This window comes from Crotalus tigris, unplaced genomic scaffold, assembly GCF_016545835.1.
Source record: "Crotalus tigris isolate CLP2741 ecotype Arizona unplaced genomic scaffold, ASM1654583v1 scf7180000018125.1543573, whole genome shotgun sequence".
In the NCBI taxonomy this organism is placed as follows: domain Eukaryota; kingdom Metazoa; phylum Chordata; class Lepidosauria; order Squamata; family Viperidae; genus Crotalus; species Crotalus tigris.
In genome coordinates this window covers 59,553-76,879 of record NW_024096837.1, presented here as the reverse complement: position 1 = coordinate 76,879, position 17,327 = coordinate 59,553, and the positions used below count along the sequence as shown (strand labels likewise).

The following is a 17,327-nucleotide window of genomic DNA, read 5'->3' as shown; positions in this document are numbered from 1 at the left end:
TGAACTAAGTAGAATAGCCTGTGCCCAATAGAGATTTATTGCTTTATTTGTCCAGAGCCCAATGCCTGAAAGCAGCATAATATTTAATGATAAGGTGACCAACTTTTTTTACAATGAAAAGGACACAAATAAATTGAAAAAAAATATCATAAATAAAAGAAACATTTTATTCATTGCAACAATAATACAGACAACTTGCATGTGCAAAATTTGCCAGCCGGATGTTTTGGCGCGCTCAGCAGCAATTCCTATTGGCTTTCGAAAGCCAATAGTGGGAGTAGCACAGCTCATGCAAAAGTTGGAAAAAAAAACCATCAAAAAAAGGTGCTGGAACGCAGTTCTGAGCGTTCTATGAGGGAAAAAAAAGCTCTGCAGATTAGTCTTCAAATATCGAAAAGGAGGACATGAAGGAGGACACTTTTTTGAGAGAGAACTTACAAAAGGAGGACTGTCCTCCCTAAAGGAGAACGGTTGGTCACCTTATTAATGATTAATGTGATTAACACCACACGAAATACAGTCCGTTTTCTTTTTTTTCTTGCAGAGTATATTCCCTTCCTATGTCATTTCATATGGAAGAGCAATTGCTTAGCTGTCTTAACTTTAAAAGTTCTAATGTGTGCTGTTTCAATGCAGAAATTAAATCTCACTTTTAGTCATACATGCCTTAACTACACTTTCCCAGGGGGAACATATAAAAAAAAGGAATTATGAACACTGTGAAGTTCTCCTATCTTGGTTTTTTTTTTTTTTTTAATGAAATCGACAGCACAGCAGATGCAAATATATAGTGCTGTTCAGGTAACCAGCTTCGTATGACTGGACAAACAAAGAATAATTTGTGTTCTTCGGAATGGACTACAATAAGCACTTGCATGAGCAAAGCAAAGAAAAATATATCAGTGAACAGAGCCACCATTATCACATTCTCCAACCAATAGCAATAATATTTGGTATCAGAAGCTAGGCTTGGGAAATATTGGTTTAGGAACAGATGTATTGGTCTTCTTTACTTTCTCTTTTACCATTTCAGGTATAGAGGGAGATACAAAGTTCTGCCCTCTCCATTGACAAGGCAGTCTTTGATGAGGTTCATGCACTATATTCAATTCTAGCATGTTTGGGGGAGGAGAGTTAATTCAGGATGGATAAAGTTTTCTAGATTAGATCTCACCTCTCATTTTCCTAATGCAGCAGAGACAAGAAGCCTTCTGGAAATGCTGTATACTTTAGCAAATAGTGTAAACTAAACCAAGTATACCTAATTTTAAAAACACACAATTATGCAAATAGCACTTTGCAATGGTGTATAAAACCAGTATTTCAATGAAGAATTATTTCAAAATAAATATATTTTTTCTTTAATTCCGGACATGTAGAGGAATTTAGTATTTTCCTTTTTCCTCTGTATCAATTATGTTTCATTGTACTTTTCTGTTAAACATCAACTTCATTTATTAGATACTATTTGTAACTGAAAAAGGACATATGTTACAGAGTCAATGTACCATTAAGGACTCAAAACTGTTGAGGGAAATTAGTATTTTTTTAAAAAGAGAATTTTTCTAACATCCCCACAATCTTCCAAACACTGAATGGAAATATAGCAGCTGAATGGCCTTCATATCTGATACATTGTTTTGAATTGTTCATAGTCTTTTCCTACTAAAACATGTCTTAAATAAAGCTCAGTATCCACAATGGAAAAATTACCAGTTTCCAGGATTATAGTAGACAGAAAAAATGTAAGTATGTAAATAAATAATGACCATCTGGCATATACAATTAATTTGGGGCAAACTGAAGAAATGGGTTAAGGAAGCACTTATGAAATGAAGCTAACTTCTTTTAGAGGGCTTGTTTTAGAGTGAACTATGGAAGAAAATCAAACAATTTGAAGTTGTTTGACAATGACAATTGCTTGAACATGGGTAAGAGCTGCTGTTAAAGTCTACCACGTAGTGATTCGTGAGGTGAAGTGTAAATACTTCTTCATACTAATTGCATCTGCAGATAATCGACCAGCAGCCCTCTTTAAGGAGAGCCATCTTCTCCTGGGGAAGAGGAAACTGAATTCCACCTGAAGGAGTGCGCTGAGGTATTTGCAGATTTTCTGGAAGACAAAACCGCTCAGCTTCATTCCCAGTTAGATGCTGGCGTGATTGCTGGTACGGTGGAGCTCTCTGAAGCAGGTTCTTGCCCTGTTATCTGGGAACAGTTTAACCTGCTGCTCCTGAGAACGTGGACAGGACCCTATGGAGTATGCGCCGCAAGCACCTGTGTTTTAGACCCATGTCCCTCCTGGATTGTAAAAGCTTCCCGGGAGATGACAGGCAGGTGGACTCTGGCAGCGATTAATGCTTCCTTATAGGAGGGGATACTCCCACCTAGCAATTTAAGGAGGCTGTGGTCTGCCCTCTTCTCAAGAAGCCATTGCTGGATTCCACCCTGCTGGATAATTTACGACCTGTCTCCAATCTTCCCTTTTTGGGGAAGGTGGTTGAGAAGGTGGTTGCATGGCAGCTCCAGAGGTTTCTGGATGAAACAGATTATTTAGACCCCTACCAGTCAGGATTCAGGCCTGGATATGGGATAGAAATGGCATTGGTCACGCTTTTTGATGATCTCTGACAGGAGCGGGATAGGGGGTAGTACATCCATCTTTGTTGACCTCTTGGAGGCTTTCAATACCATTGACCACAGTAACCTTCTGGAGTAGCTTCAAGAATTGAGAGTGGGGAGCACTGTGCTCTCCTGGTTCACTTCCTTCCTCTACGGCACCTCTCAGCTGGTGTTAATAGGAGGCAAGAGATGCCATATTCTTTTCTTCCTATAATCTCTGTTTTCATCTACATCAAGATGATTTGTTGCTTCTTTGCAATATCCCCTTCCCAACATCACTCTCATGCTTAACTGCAGACATTCATAGTTACTACACACCATACACAACTAAACAGAGAACTGTATCTGAATGAATCTGTGAACAGTATGTGACTGGGAAGTCAGGAGAAATCAGGTGCACCAGAAACTAACCCGTTCCTGCCTTCTCCCAACAACCAGGACCTTCTAGATTTCAGCAACAGTTACAGCCAGGTTTGTTCAAACTGGTGAAAGTTTACAACTCAAAGGTTTGTAAGTAGAATGAGAGTAATCTGTACCTTAATGTGTAAATCCTTTAAAAACCAAATCAGAGAAAGAACTCTTAATAAAATGGAGAACGAATGTTTCCCCATTTTGAAGAACTTTAAATGATACCCAGTCCTCTGCAAATGTGGTGACTTCATGGCGATCTATGGAGCTTTCTTGTCAACAATACAGATTGCAACTTCAAACTGTTTTCTTATGAGATGAACTTTTGACTTTCTCGTCTAGTCTAAGCTCCGCTATTCTTTGGAAACCTCCTATCCTGGGCCTGACCCTGCATTAGCTTCCAAGTGCAGACAAGGCAGAATAACAGAGTTGGACCAGACCTTGGAGTTCTTCTAGCCCAAACCCCTGTTTGGACTAGGAAGCAGGGATCCCTATACCATTTCAGACAAATGGTTGTCCAATCTCTTTTTAAAAACCTCCAGTGTTGGAGCACCCACAACTTCTGGAGATAAGTCATTCCACTGATTAATTGTTCTAACTGTCAGGAAATTTCTTCTCAGTTCTAGGTTGCTTCTCTCTTTGATTAGTTTGGTGTTACATTTAAATTGGCTTTAACAGGATCCTACTGCTAGGTAGTAAAAAAGATGGGCATGCTTTTAAAGATACCTTTCAGCACAGAACACACCAGAGTTTCTCAACCTTTGTGACTTAAAGATTTTTTTGTATTTATAAATTGTATTAGTTTTTATAGGGTTAAGAAAGAGGTGGGATCGGGATTGGTGTTGGGATTTGGGTTAGGGTTAGGATTAGGGTTAGGGTTTTTCCAAATAGCATTCTCAATATTTAGCAAACAGCATAATGTTTGGGTTCATGTGTTTAACAAGAAATAATAGATAATAGTTAGTTATCATAAACAATATGCTAATTAATTGCTCAATAGTCTTCTTCTTACTAATATATACTCAAAGTTACATATCACATTCCTTTCTCTCTAACTCATGTTTCTAGCCATTGATAGAAATTATCCCATGTTCTAAACTACACTGAGTCTTCTTTCTCTTTTACCTTTAAGGTCAATCGGTCCATTTCTGGACACTCTAAAATTTTTTTAATTAATACTTCTTCAGTTGATATATTTTCATTTTTCCAATGTTAGGCAAATACAATTCTTGCTGCAGTTACTACATGTAGAATTAAATATATACAATCTTTCTCATAATTTGCTTCTATTATTCCTAACAAAAATAATTCTATTTGTTTTTTAGTCATTTTCTCCAACCATAAATGTATTTTTACCCAAAATCTTTTTGCTTTTGGGCATGTTCACCAGATATGATAGTAAGTACCTGGTCCTTGTTTGCATTTCCAACACTTGTTTGAAGTATTTTTAAACATTTTTGCTAATCTCACTGGTGTCATATGCCATCTGTAAAACATTTTATATAAGTTTTCTTTATATGCCACTGTTTTAGTTAATTTAACATTTCTTTCCCATAACTTTTGCCAGTCTTCTAATTCTATATTATATCCTAAAATTCTTTGCTCATATTATCATCGTTTCTTTAACTTGTTCTTCCTCCATCTTTAAGTTTAACAGAAATGTATAGAGTTTCTTAACTTTTCATCTGTTTTTAACAGTATCTGATCAAATTCTGTCTCTTCCTTGTAGAATCCCATTGTTTTAACAAAAGATTTTATTCATTTTATTTATTTATGTGCTGCCCATCTTACTATGAAGCAACTCTATCAAGATGTTGGCTGGGGAATTCTGGGAGTTGAAGTGTACACATCTTCAAGTCATAACCCTACTGATTTTCCCTTAAAGTATGGTTTATACCGGGCTTGGGGACCCATGGAAGTGGGAAATGTCTGAAATGGCTTTATTGTATGCAATATCTTGAAGGCATTCTCTTGTGATTATAATTATATTTATGTTTAATTAATTAATTAATTAATTGTTCTTTTAAAGTTTATTTTCAATTGTTCTCTTTTATTGCTTGGTGCCTAGAGACATATTGGTAATATGGACAATTATCTATATTTGGTAAATAAATAAATACACAGTATATAATGAAAAATACGCAATTGTTGTATCCATATGAACAACAATCAAGATAATTTCCAATTTTATCCCATGGAGGAAAATAATATATTTAAATAATGTATGATTTTGATATTTTTTATGTAACAGAAATTTAAAATAATATTGCATAGACTGCAATCTATTTAGGCATAACCATATTTTAGCATAAATTCATTAGTATTTAAAACACATAGCCATGTAAAAAGCAAAATCATTTTGTTAGTTTATTCTCAAATTAAGAATAAAAATATTACAGGTAGTCCTCAAGTTATGACCATCACGGTCATAATTAGTGACAGTAGTAAATCAGGTGGGTCACATGACCCACCTGATTTTATGACTCTTTTTGCAGTGGCCATTAAAAAACCCAATGCTTCGCTATGGAGGTAAATGCCAGTTTTTGACAAAACTGTTGTAAAATGGATCACCTGATCAAAGGATGCTGCAGCCATAAATATGGCCCGTTTGATGAGCTCCCAGCATGCAGTGTGATGGGGGAGGCAATAGTTGGAACTTGCAATATGGTTTGTAAATACCCCATCAGGTGGCTCCATTTGAATGTAGAATGGCCAGTAAGTCAAGACTGCCTGCAATGGAACATTTCCTAGATGGCCGTTCTCCAGATGCATTGGATTTTCACTATAATGAAACATCATTCACTATAATGAATACAGTAAATGTATATGTTAAATAGGTGTGTGTTTGCAGTATTAATTTTAACTCATTAACTCATTTAATTAACTCATTTTACATTTTCTTTTTGCTCCATCATCCTTCCCTCTTTTTTTAGGCCAAGCCCATAGTTTCCCACATGTTGAGGCCTCTGTTGTTCCATACACAAGCACGATTACTAAAGATCATGTAAAGATCTGATTTTGACCACCTTTGCTATATAGGTAGTCCTCGACTTACAACAGATCACTTTGTGACTGTTCAAAGTTACAACAGCACTGGAAAAAGTGACTTATGACCATTTTTCACACTTATGACCGCTATAGCATCTCCATGATCACTTGATTTACATTTGGATGCTTAAAAACTGACTCACATTTATAATGGGTGCAGTGTTTCAGGGTCATTGATCACCTTTTACAATCTTCTGACCAGCAAAGTCAATGAGGAAACCTGATTCACTTAACAACCGTGTTACTAATTTAACAACTGCAGTGATTCACTCAACAAATGTGGCAAGAGATGTTGTAAAATGGGGCAACACTCACTTAACAAATTTTCTAGTTAGCAATATTAATTTTGGGTTCAGTCCTGATCATACATTGAGGACTACCTCTACTGTACATTGTTGTTGTTGTTAATTACGAAATCGTGTCTGACCCATCGCGACCCCATGGACAACGTTCCTCCAGGTCTTCCTGTCTTCTACCAGCTTCTAGAGTCCATTTAAGTTCACACCTACTGCTTCAGTGACTCCATCCAGCCATCTCATTCTCTGTCGTCCCCTTCTTCTATTGCCCTCAATCTTTCCCAGCATTAGGCCTTCTCCAGTGAGTCCTTCCTTCTCATTAGGTGGCCAAAGTATTTGAGTTTCAACTTCAGGATCTGGCCTTCTAAAGAGCAGTCGGGGGTTGATCTCTCCTAGGACTGAGCGGTTTGAACGCCTTGCAGTCCAAGGGACTCGCAGGAGTCTTCTCCAGCACCATAGTTCAAAGGCCTCAATTCTTTTGCGCTCAGCCTTTCTTATGGTCCAACTTTCACATCCATACATTGCAACTGGGAAAACCATGGCCGGGACTATACGCACTTTTGTTGGCAGGGTGATGTCTCTGCTTTTTAGTATGCTGTCTAGATTTGCCATAGCTTTCCTCCCCAGGAGCAAGCGTCTTTTAATTTCTTGGCTGCAGTCCCCATCTGAGGTGATTTTGGAGCCCAGAAAAATAAAATCTGTCACTACCTCCATTTCTTCCCCATCTATTTGCCAGGAATTGAGAGGGCCGGATGCCATGATTTTGGTTTTTTTAATGTTGAGTTTCAAGCCAACTTTTGCACTCTCTTTCTTCACCCACATCAAGAGGCTCTTTAGTTCCTCTTCACTTTCTGCCATTAGAGTGGTATCATCTGCATATCTTAGGTTGTTGATATTTCTCCCCGCAATCTTAATTCCAACTTTTGATTCATCTAGCCCTGCCTTTCTCATGATGTGCTCTGCATATAAGTTAAATAGGCAGGGCAACAGTATACAGCCTAGCCGGACTCCTTTTCCAATTTTGAACCAATCAGTGGTTCCGAGTTCGGTTCTCACTGTTGCTTCTTGACCCGCATATAGGTTTCTCAAGAGACAAATAAGATGGTCTGGTATTCCCATCTCTTTAAGAACTTGCCACAATTTGTTGTGATCCACACAATCAAAGGCTTTAGCATAGGCAATGAAGCAGAAGTAGATGTTTTTCTGGAACTCCCTAGCTTTCTCCATGATCCAGCGTATGTTGGCAATTTGATCTCTAGTTCCTCTGCCTCTTCGAAATCCTGCCTGTACTTCTGGTAGTTCTCGATCCACATACTGCTGGAGTCTAGCTTGTAGGATTTTAAGCATAACTTTATTAGCATGTGAAATGAGTGCAATGGTGCGATAGTTTGAACATTCTTTGGCATTACCTTTCTTTGGAATTGGAATGTAAACTGACCTTTTCCAATCCTGTGGCCATTGTTGAATTTTCCAAATTTGCTGGCAAATTGAGTGTAGCACTTTTACTGCATCGTCTTTTAAGATTTTGAATAGCTCAGCTGGAATACTGTCACCTCCACTAGCTTTGTTGTTGCTCAGATTTTCTAAGGCCCATTTCACTTCACATTCTAGGATGTCTGGTTCGAGGTCAGTGACCATCTCATTGTGGTTATCTGGGATGTTAAGCTCAGTCTTGTATAGTTCTTCTGTGTAGTTTTGCCATCTCTTCTTAATCTCTTCTGCCTCTGTTAGGTCTCTGCCATTTGGTCCTTTATCATGCCCATCTTTGCATGAAATGTTCCCTTCATATCTCCAATTTTCTTGAAGAGATCTCTGGTCCTCCCTATTCTGTTGTTTTCTTCTATTTCTTTGCACTGTTCATTTAAGAAGGCAGTCTTATCTCTTCTAGCTACTCTCTGGAATTCTGCATTCAATTGGGTGTATCTTTCTCTTTCTCCTTTGCCTTTCGCTTCCCTTCTTTCCTCAGCTATTTGCAAAGCTTCCTCCGACAGCCATTTTGCTTTCTTGCATTTCTTTTTCTTTGGGATGGTTTTAGTTGCTACCTCTTGTACAATGTTGCGAACTTCCATCCATAGTTCTTCAGGCACTCTGTCTATCAGATCTAATTCCTTAAATCTATTTGTCACCTCTATTGTATATTCATCAGGAATATGATTTAGTTCATACCTGAGTGGCCTAGTGCTTTTCCCTACTTTTTTCAATTTAAGCCTAAATTTTGCAATGAGAAGCTCATGATCTGAGCCACAGTCAGCTCCCAGTCTTGTTTTTACTGACTGTATAGAGCTTCTCCATCTTTGGCTGCAGAGCATATAGTCAATCTGATTTCTATGTTGACCGTCTGGTGATGTCCATGTGTAGAGCCGTCTCTTGGGTTGTTGGAAAAGAGTGTTTGTTATGACCATCGTATTCTCTTGACAAAATTCTATTAGCCTGTGCCATGCTTCATTTTGTACTCCAAGGCCAAACTTGCCTGTTATTCCGGTTATCTTTTGGCTTCCTACCTTAGCATTCCAATCCCCCATGATGATAAGGACATCATTTTTTGGTGTTAATTCTATAAGGTGCTGTAGGGCTTCATAGAACCGGTCAATTTCATCCTCTTCAGCACCAGTGGTTGGGCATAGATTTGGACTACTGTGATATTGAATGGTTTGCCTTGGATTCGAATTGAGATCATTCTGTCATTTGGGGATTGTATCCCAGTATTGCTTTTCCTATTCTTTTATTGACTATGAAGGCTACTCCATTTCTTCTGAGGGATTCTTGCCCACAGTAGTATACCTGATAGTCATCTGAGTTAAATTCACCCATTCCTGTCCATTTTAGTTTGCTGATTCCTAAGATGTCGATGTTCAGTCTTGTCATCTCTTTTTTGACTACATCTAGCTTTGATTCATGGATCTTACATTCCAAGTTCCTATGGAGAAAAAATCTTTACAGCATCGGACTTTCCTTTCACCACCAGATATATCCACAGCTGAGCGTCCTTTCGGCTTTGGCCCAGTCGTTTCATTCTTTCTGGCACTACTAGTACTAGCCCTCTGCTCTTCCCCAGTAGCATATTAGACACCTTCCGACCTGAGGGGCTCATCTTCCAGCGTCATATCTTTTTTCCTTTTAGTACTGTCCATGAGGTTTTCATGGCAAAGATACTGGAGTGGGTTGCCATTTCCTTCTCCAGTGGATCACATTTTTCTGCTATGACCTGTCCGTCTTGGGTGGCCCTGCACGGCATAGCTTATAGCTTCATTGAGTTACACAAGCCCCTTCGCCACGACAAGGCAGTAATCCATAAAGGGGCTACTGTACATACTGCATGTCAACAGCCATTACTACACTGAGCCAGTTAAGAAAATTAATATATTGATCTTAATAACCTGATGTGTTGCATGTGTAGACACAGAATGTTGGGGAAACTGAACTTTAATATTCCAAGTAGCCCAGAGTGCACACTGACAGTCTGTTGACATCTTTCCTTTATAAGTATAAATTACATACCGTATATTTTATTCACAAGCTTCCTTATCTCTTTATTTAAACAAGCTGCTTTCCCATGAGTTAACGTTTTGTCTCAGTTGCCACACAGGGTGGAGAAAATTGCTCATTTCAATCCACAATTGTCATCCTAGTCATTCATTACCTAGTCACACAACAGTAGAGAAGAAGGTTTAAAAATTTAGGTAACACTTTATTTTCCAGAATAATTTTGTTCCAGAAGTTTTACCGCCTCATCAAATAAATGCCTAGATACTTAAGCAGCACTGGAGACCATAAGTAGTGAAACTAAAATATTACATTCCAGATAAACATAGATCAATAGTATTTAATAGCAATAAATTATCATTTATTCTTAATGTTCATTAGGAAGATCTTAGGTCACTAATATTATTAGCCTAACTTTAATTGATTCCTTCTCTTTCCCCCTTTTTAATTTAAAAGTAAATATTAACTTAAATACAAGTTATTGACTGTTAATGTCTCCTACCAAGAAAAAAATATTTTTTAAAAAATCAATTATGCATAGCTATCCCACAACAAGGCAACTAATTTCTCTAAAAAAATTTTATTTCTCCTAAACATTTCTCTTTTGGTGTTAAAGAAATAACCTAGTATTTTGACAATATTCTTAAATTGTCCTGAGAAATGCTATTACATAGCTAACATAAATATTGCAAGCAAAAAGAAACAAAACATTTTCACTGGAGACAAGAAGCAATCTTTCCTTGAGAGAAGTGTGCTACTTCATGTGGCTGCAATATTTGAAGATTAGATGTTGAACCTGATTTAGCAAGGAAAAGACAGAACACACCTTTTTCCTCCTTATGCAGTATCCATATGGTTATAACAACACAAGGAGGCAGAGAGGCAATAGTGTATCAAAAAAGATTATACAACTAACTAGTGCAAGGCGTAGACATATTAGAATTGCTATGGAACGAGACTTATCACCTCATATTTGTTAACATGGCAAAAAGAAAAGAATCTACAAGTTTAATTAACCAGACATTTTTTTTACATTTGCATTATGCTATGAATTTTTAAAAAGTTGGGGGAGGGGAAAAAAGCTACTCACTTGGACTACTATCTTTCTGAGGACATGCTCTTTTTCTAAGTTTTGGGAAAATCCAGTCATTTAATGCATAGATGGGAAAGCAAATTGCAGATGGCACCATTAATACCCTTGCAAAATATGGTTCTATCAGTTTACTGGAATATACATACTGTAATGTTTAAATGGTTGGTATAATGTGAAAGAGGTTATCTCTTTGTATATACATGAAATGTAGGTGAGGTTGAGGAATGAATCTTTCATAATTTATTACCAAGACTTTGATTAAGTCTTTGGTCACTCTTACAATTCAGCCTTAGTCAGAGTTAAGGCAAACCTATTATTAAGTGCAATGTTTAATCATAAATATTAGTATAATAGATATAAGGAAGCAACTTTTTTGAAAAAAAAAGTATGCCATTTAATTAAACTATAAGTGAAATATTACCCTATATTCCATAAAAATAAATAACTTTAAAGAGTTATTTTAAAACATTTGAATTATTGGAGCCACAAGTACTTCAATGAGGAGACCTTTCAAACATAACCATATTTGAATAGGACTGGTCTCTTGCACTTAGCAACTGATTCTATCATACATACAAGAAAAGTTCTGGAATATCCAGAAGAGGGGGGGTTGAGGGTGGGTGGGTGGGTGGGTGAGTGGGTGGGTAAATAGGTAGAATAGGACAATATAGATATGGTAATTTATGAGAGAGGTGCTGCTTGGGCGTTTCCCCTATGCTGTATTCCTGTATTCGAGAGGGATGAGAGGGGAGGAAGGTGAAGGGAGGAAGTAGGATGGTAAGAGGAGAAGGGGAGGGGAAGAGAGTAGTGAGGGGAGGAGAGAAAGAGGAGGGAAGTAAGGAAGGTATTAGGGAGGGTGGATACAGCTTGGGTGGAATGAGCAAGCGGCACCTATGGTTATGGTTATGATTATGAATTTATTTTATTTTGTAAAGTGAATTTTGTTGTATAACTATGTTGGATAAATGGAAAATAAAAAAAATATTAAAAAAAGAAAAAAAAAAGAAAAGTTCTGGAATATCCAGTCATATTTTTCCAAAAGTCTTAAGCTTGAAGAAGCTTGTTTATAATGATGATGTCCAAAGGTGTTTTACCCACAATAACTTACTACTGTGAAGTTAATAACTATTATTAGCATGATCTGGATGATTTAACAAAAGTTTTTTTTATGCCAGATACTATATAATGTTAATTTACTAGTTTCATGCATTGTTTTCAGCTGGTAGATTAGTTTCCTCTTACATCTCTCTGTGACATTTCAAAAATTCCTTGTGAAATTAAAACTTGATCATTTTTAGAGCTGGAGGCTTTCTCCTAATCCTGAATTCTATATATAGTATTTCTCTATATTCTTTTAAAAAGGATATTCCATTTGAAGTCCTACTACTTAAGTGTCATTACCAAGCATTATTTTCCTGCTTCTTTTTATCCTAAGTGAAACAAAGCACTACAGTGGAGTTCTTTCTTCAAGCCTCAAAAGTCATAGCGAACACCTAAAAAAGATTTGCAGGAGGAATAGGTAAAATGGAACAGCAGTAGCTCAGACAATCAGGTTAGATGGTGATGCGTGATTCTTTTAAACTAAAGTTATAATTGGAGAGAAAATGAATGCGAACGTGCACTTTAGACAGCGATACTATGATGCCCTCTGATTTTAAGAATCAAGTGTTAAGAAGGGAATTTAATGAATCAAAGGGCATTCCTACCTTGGAGGTATGAAAGTGAAAGCATTCATATCTAACAAATGACTGGTCAAAGGTAGGTTGTATTTCAACTTGAGTATAGCTCGGGGCAATCCAGGAACTTAATAAAGCAGAGTCTCAGTTCATGAAGATTGCAGTACTTGCATTTGTACAAACAGGAATATTGAGTCTCATTCGGAGCTTCATCTGATTGCTTGAAAGCTGGGCAGAAATAAGCAGGGAACCAGTACAACCCGTTTTCCATGGGAGTTAGATACAGCATCAGAGCCGTGCTTTGCCTTGATGAAGTTTCACATAAAGTATGTTCCAAACCTGCTTTGAGAAACAACACAGCCCCATTGCTTCTAAGAGCACAATGAAGCAGCTGGACTGCCACATTTCTGAAGTCTTTGATATTCTCATACCAGGAAGATCCCTTTGGCAGATGGACAGAAATCTCTTCTGAGGCTTCCAATCAGCTACTGGAAATAAAGGAAGCAGCTTCTGTGAGTCTATAGCCTTCTCTTACTATGAAGGGTTTTTTTTGGCAAAGCAAAGCATCTTAGGCCAAACAAGTCGCTTCCTCAACTCACTGAGACAAGTAACATTAATGTTGCATATTCCTATTTTTCATCTAATTTGAGACTCTTTGTGCATTGAGATTAATGCCTAAAGCCACTTCTAATATTATTGTTGTATTTAAATAAACATTCACACATATTTGCACTATAAGTCAGCAGTATTATCCTTCCTAACATAAGCCTTATAGTTTCCTTTCCTTTTTGGCACTTAGTTGCTTGCAAGGCAAAACTTTAAAAAAAAAAAAAAACCCTTTTCAGTATTTTTGCAGTATTCAGAGTTTTACAGTTAAGATTTCGCTGAAGTAAATTTAAGCATATTTTATTTTTAAACAGCTTTTTAAATTTATATTAATTCTCTTCAGATATGTTACAGAATTTTGGCTAGCAGGCATTAATATGTTGAGGAATCTTTCATTTTATTGTGCAATAGACATCTGCAGAAAATGAACTGAAAATGTACATTATTATAAACAAATGTACCAATTCCTAAATAAATACAAGGTATTTTATTGTCTATTAAAAAATAAAGTTTGTTTTAAAGGAAGCTTGTTGCTGCTTTAGTGATATTTAAAAAAAAACTTAAATTGGCAGTGGTGGGCTTATTGACTGTGGAAAAGGCTTTTGATATAGTACAGCAGAAAGTTTGGAGCAAATCCTGGCCAAATATGGTTTCCCCTCCCCCCATTTTTAGCCTTTCTAACCTAATCAAATGTTATAAAAAAATTATGCTATGATGTTTTGGAAATTGTCCAGCCAGTCATCTGTCAACAGGGTAACTCTCCCCAAACAGAATGGAACAGACCAAATGTGATATGGGAGGGAAGGGGAAGAAACTGGCAGAAGAATGGTTAAAAACTAGATCGTAGAAAACTATTCCAGAAAAAGGAAATCACCAATGCATCCTATGGGAGAAGCAACTGAGCAGTGGCTTGAAACGCTGCTAACTGCTGCATTATAAATCCCTCTTGTGCCTGATTTGGTGGAGCTGTTATTAAGGGGTTGGAAAGAATTCCAGCAGTCCCACTCTGCCACTCTCCCCTGTTTTGATATTAACTGAATTAATGTGGGATACTCTAATCCTTCAGCCAAGATATTTATAAATGGAGTTCTCTCTTCATCTATTAAAATATCTCATGCAAATCTTCATGCTCTTCATGGGGACAATACAGATAGTCCTCGATTTACAACAGTTTATTCAGTGATGTTCAAAGCTACAATGGCACTGAAAAAAGTGACTTATGACCGTTTTTTCACTCAACCGTTGAAGTATCCCCATGTTCATGTGATCAAATTTCAGAGGCTTAGCAACTGAGTCCTATTTATGATGGCTGCAGTATCCTGGGGTCACATGATCAGCTTTTGCAAATTTTTGACAAGCAAAGTCAATGGGAAGCCAGATTCACTTAACAATCTCTTATCCCTGATTTGGTAGAGCTGCTATTAAGGAGTTGGAAAGAATTGCATAATCATACTCTGCAACTCTCCCCTATTTTTTTATTACCTGAATTAATGTGGGGCTCTCTAATTAAAAACTGTGTTACTAATTTAACAACTGCAGGATTCACGTAACAACTGTGAAAAGAAAGGTCATAAAAAAGGGTAAAACTCACTTAACAACTATCTTACTTAGCAACAGAAATTTTGGACTCAATTGTGGTCGTAAGTTGACTGTATTGTTTCATTGACAATTATGAATCCTTTATATCAAATGCACTGATGTAATATAATAGCTTGGTAAACAGGTTAATCCATGAATTGCTATTTGGTATACTTCCTATAGATACCAATGTAACTAAGAAAATTGGTTAAAAAGTAGGGTTTTACGAAATTTGTGACCTCAGCTTAACATTCATATAAACAGATGATCAACTCAGAGGATTTATGGAGAAAGATAAATGTTGTCAAAAAAGGAATTTTATCCCAAATACATTTGGCATAAATTAATGTATTAATTACTTTAATGGATTAAAGTACATTGATAAATTATTGAGTTTTTTTAATAAAAGGAACAAGCCCATGTATTTTCTTTATCTAATTATAATGATCACAAGCCTTTTTAGTTCTTCTATTCTCATTTTTATTCTTGGACATATACTTGGACTTGTATTTCTTCATGGAATTTAAGTGATTAAGTTAAAAAACCATTATGAACATAATTAGAAAGTTGTTATTTGATATTCCTGACATCATGGGAAAGATTTGCACTTTTAAAGCCACAATTCTGTTATATTTCAAGCATTAAGGGTTGCATCTTATCCATATGAAATACTTACACTGTTGGACAGTTCCTTCTTGTAAATTGTTTAAGGAATGGATCAGATGCAATGCTCTGATAGATCAGACCCTGCCCCACCCTGTCTGGTCTCACAGTGGCCAATCTACTGCAGAGAAAACTGGCAGTTTCCTAGTGGGCAGCCTTCAGAGGCAGGCATGCTGCCATGAAGACTAATAGCCATTGTCTATTAGTCTTCTCATAACTTTCATAAAATGGTCCAACTTGTTTTGAAGTCAGCCAAACTAGTAGCCAGCATTACATCTCATGATAGCAACTTCCAAAGTTTATTTATATGTTTGGGGGGGGGGGAATATTTTTTTGTCCTGATTTTTCCAGATTCAACTTCACTGGGTGACCTCTGGTTCTCTTGTATTGGAAGGGAAAATAAGCTTCTTTCTGTCCACTTTATCCACAGCATGCATCATTACATCTCAGTCATATCCCTTCTCATTTGCCTCTTTTGTAAATTAAAAACACCCTGATGCACAACCTATTCTTATAGGGAAGGTGGATTCATATTTTTGATCATTTTAGTTGCCCTCCTCTGAACCTTCTCTACCTCTACTATATCCTTTCTGAGATGCAGTGACCAGAACCACACACAACATTTAAGACTCCGTCCTCAAGCTCTGTCATGCGCAGATGATGCTGCGGGGCACGGGCAGAGGCGTGGCCGCCATGGCGCTGCTAGGTCACCTGGGTGATCTGCTGCAGTGAACCGTGGAGGCAATGGTGGCCCTGCGGGCGGGGCAGGGGTGGAGTGGGGGTAGGGCGGAGCAGTTTTTGGGCACTCGGTCTCTAAAAGGTTCACCATCACTGATATATGCAATTCTATTTGCAATACATTTCTTATTATTGCAAATACCTTTTGGCTACTTTTGTACTGGATGCACAATATGTTGACACCTTTATTAAATTGTTTACCATTATGCTCTTTTCTCATTAGTCATTGTTCACTTTGATCCCATTAGTTGCATGAATAGCTAGAATTTTTGGTACTAATGTGCACTTTATACTTGATCACATTCCATTTTGATCCCCCCATTCACTTAATATCACTTTGGAGCTCTTCACTGTATTTTATTGTTTTTTCCATTCTAAACAGATTTGTGTTATTTGAAAACGTGACTCCACTACTCACACCCAGTTCCAGATCATTTATAAATATGTTGTATGCATCCCTTTGAGTCAGTGTTGATTCCTGGCAACTGCCTGGACTAGTCCTTGATTTTTCAGAAGTGGTTTGCCATTTCCTTCTTCCTAGGACTGAGAGAAAGGAAGCCCAAGGTCACCCAGCTGGTTTTGTGCTTAAAGCTAGAACTAGAATTCATGGTCTTCTAGTTTCTAATTTGATGCCTTAATCACTAAATTTATTTATTTATTTATTTATTTACAAATATTTATATGCCGCCCAATCCCAAAGGACTCAGGGCGGCGTACAAGATTAAAAACAGTCATAAAAGAATAAAATAATCCAGTCATACCGCGAGTCCGATCATATCCCGCCCCCCCGGGGACATCAGCCCCAGGCCTGCCGGAACAGGAGAGTTTTAACGGCTTTCTTAAAGGCCGGCAGGGTGGGAGTAGTTCGAACCTCGGGGGGAAGTTGATTCCACCAGGTCGGAGCCACCACAGAAAAGGCCCTTCCCCGAGGGCCCGCCAGCCGACATTGTCTGGCCGACGGGACCTGAAGGAGGCCCAATCTATGGGACCTCACCGGTCTCTGGGAGCTGTGTGGCAGAATGCGGTCCTGTAAGTAACCTGGCCCTATGCCATGAAGGGCTTTGAAGGTGATAACCAACACCTTGAATTGCGTCCGGAGACCCACAGGAAGCCAGT

General features: G+C 37.6%; 1 protein-coding gene across 3 annotated transcripts in view; it reads right to left on the bottom strand.

Moving 5' to 3' along the window:
* PRKCD (protein kinase C delta) overlaps positions 1-17,327 on the bottom strand; it is a 66,582-nt gene that overhangs the window by 41,190 nt on the left and 8,065 nt on the right. Inside the window, exon 1 of one of the 3 annotated variants that reach the window (XM_039348203.1) lies at positions 12,657-13,088. The exons of the other annotated variants lie outside the window; for them this stretch is intronic. The gene's annotated coding sequence lies outside the window, so the exon portion shown is untranslated. Of the gene's footprint in view, positions 1-12,656; positions 13,089-17,327 lie in introns of those variants that run through there. 3 annotated transcript variants of the gene reach the window in all.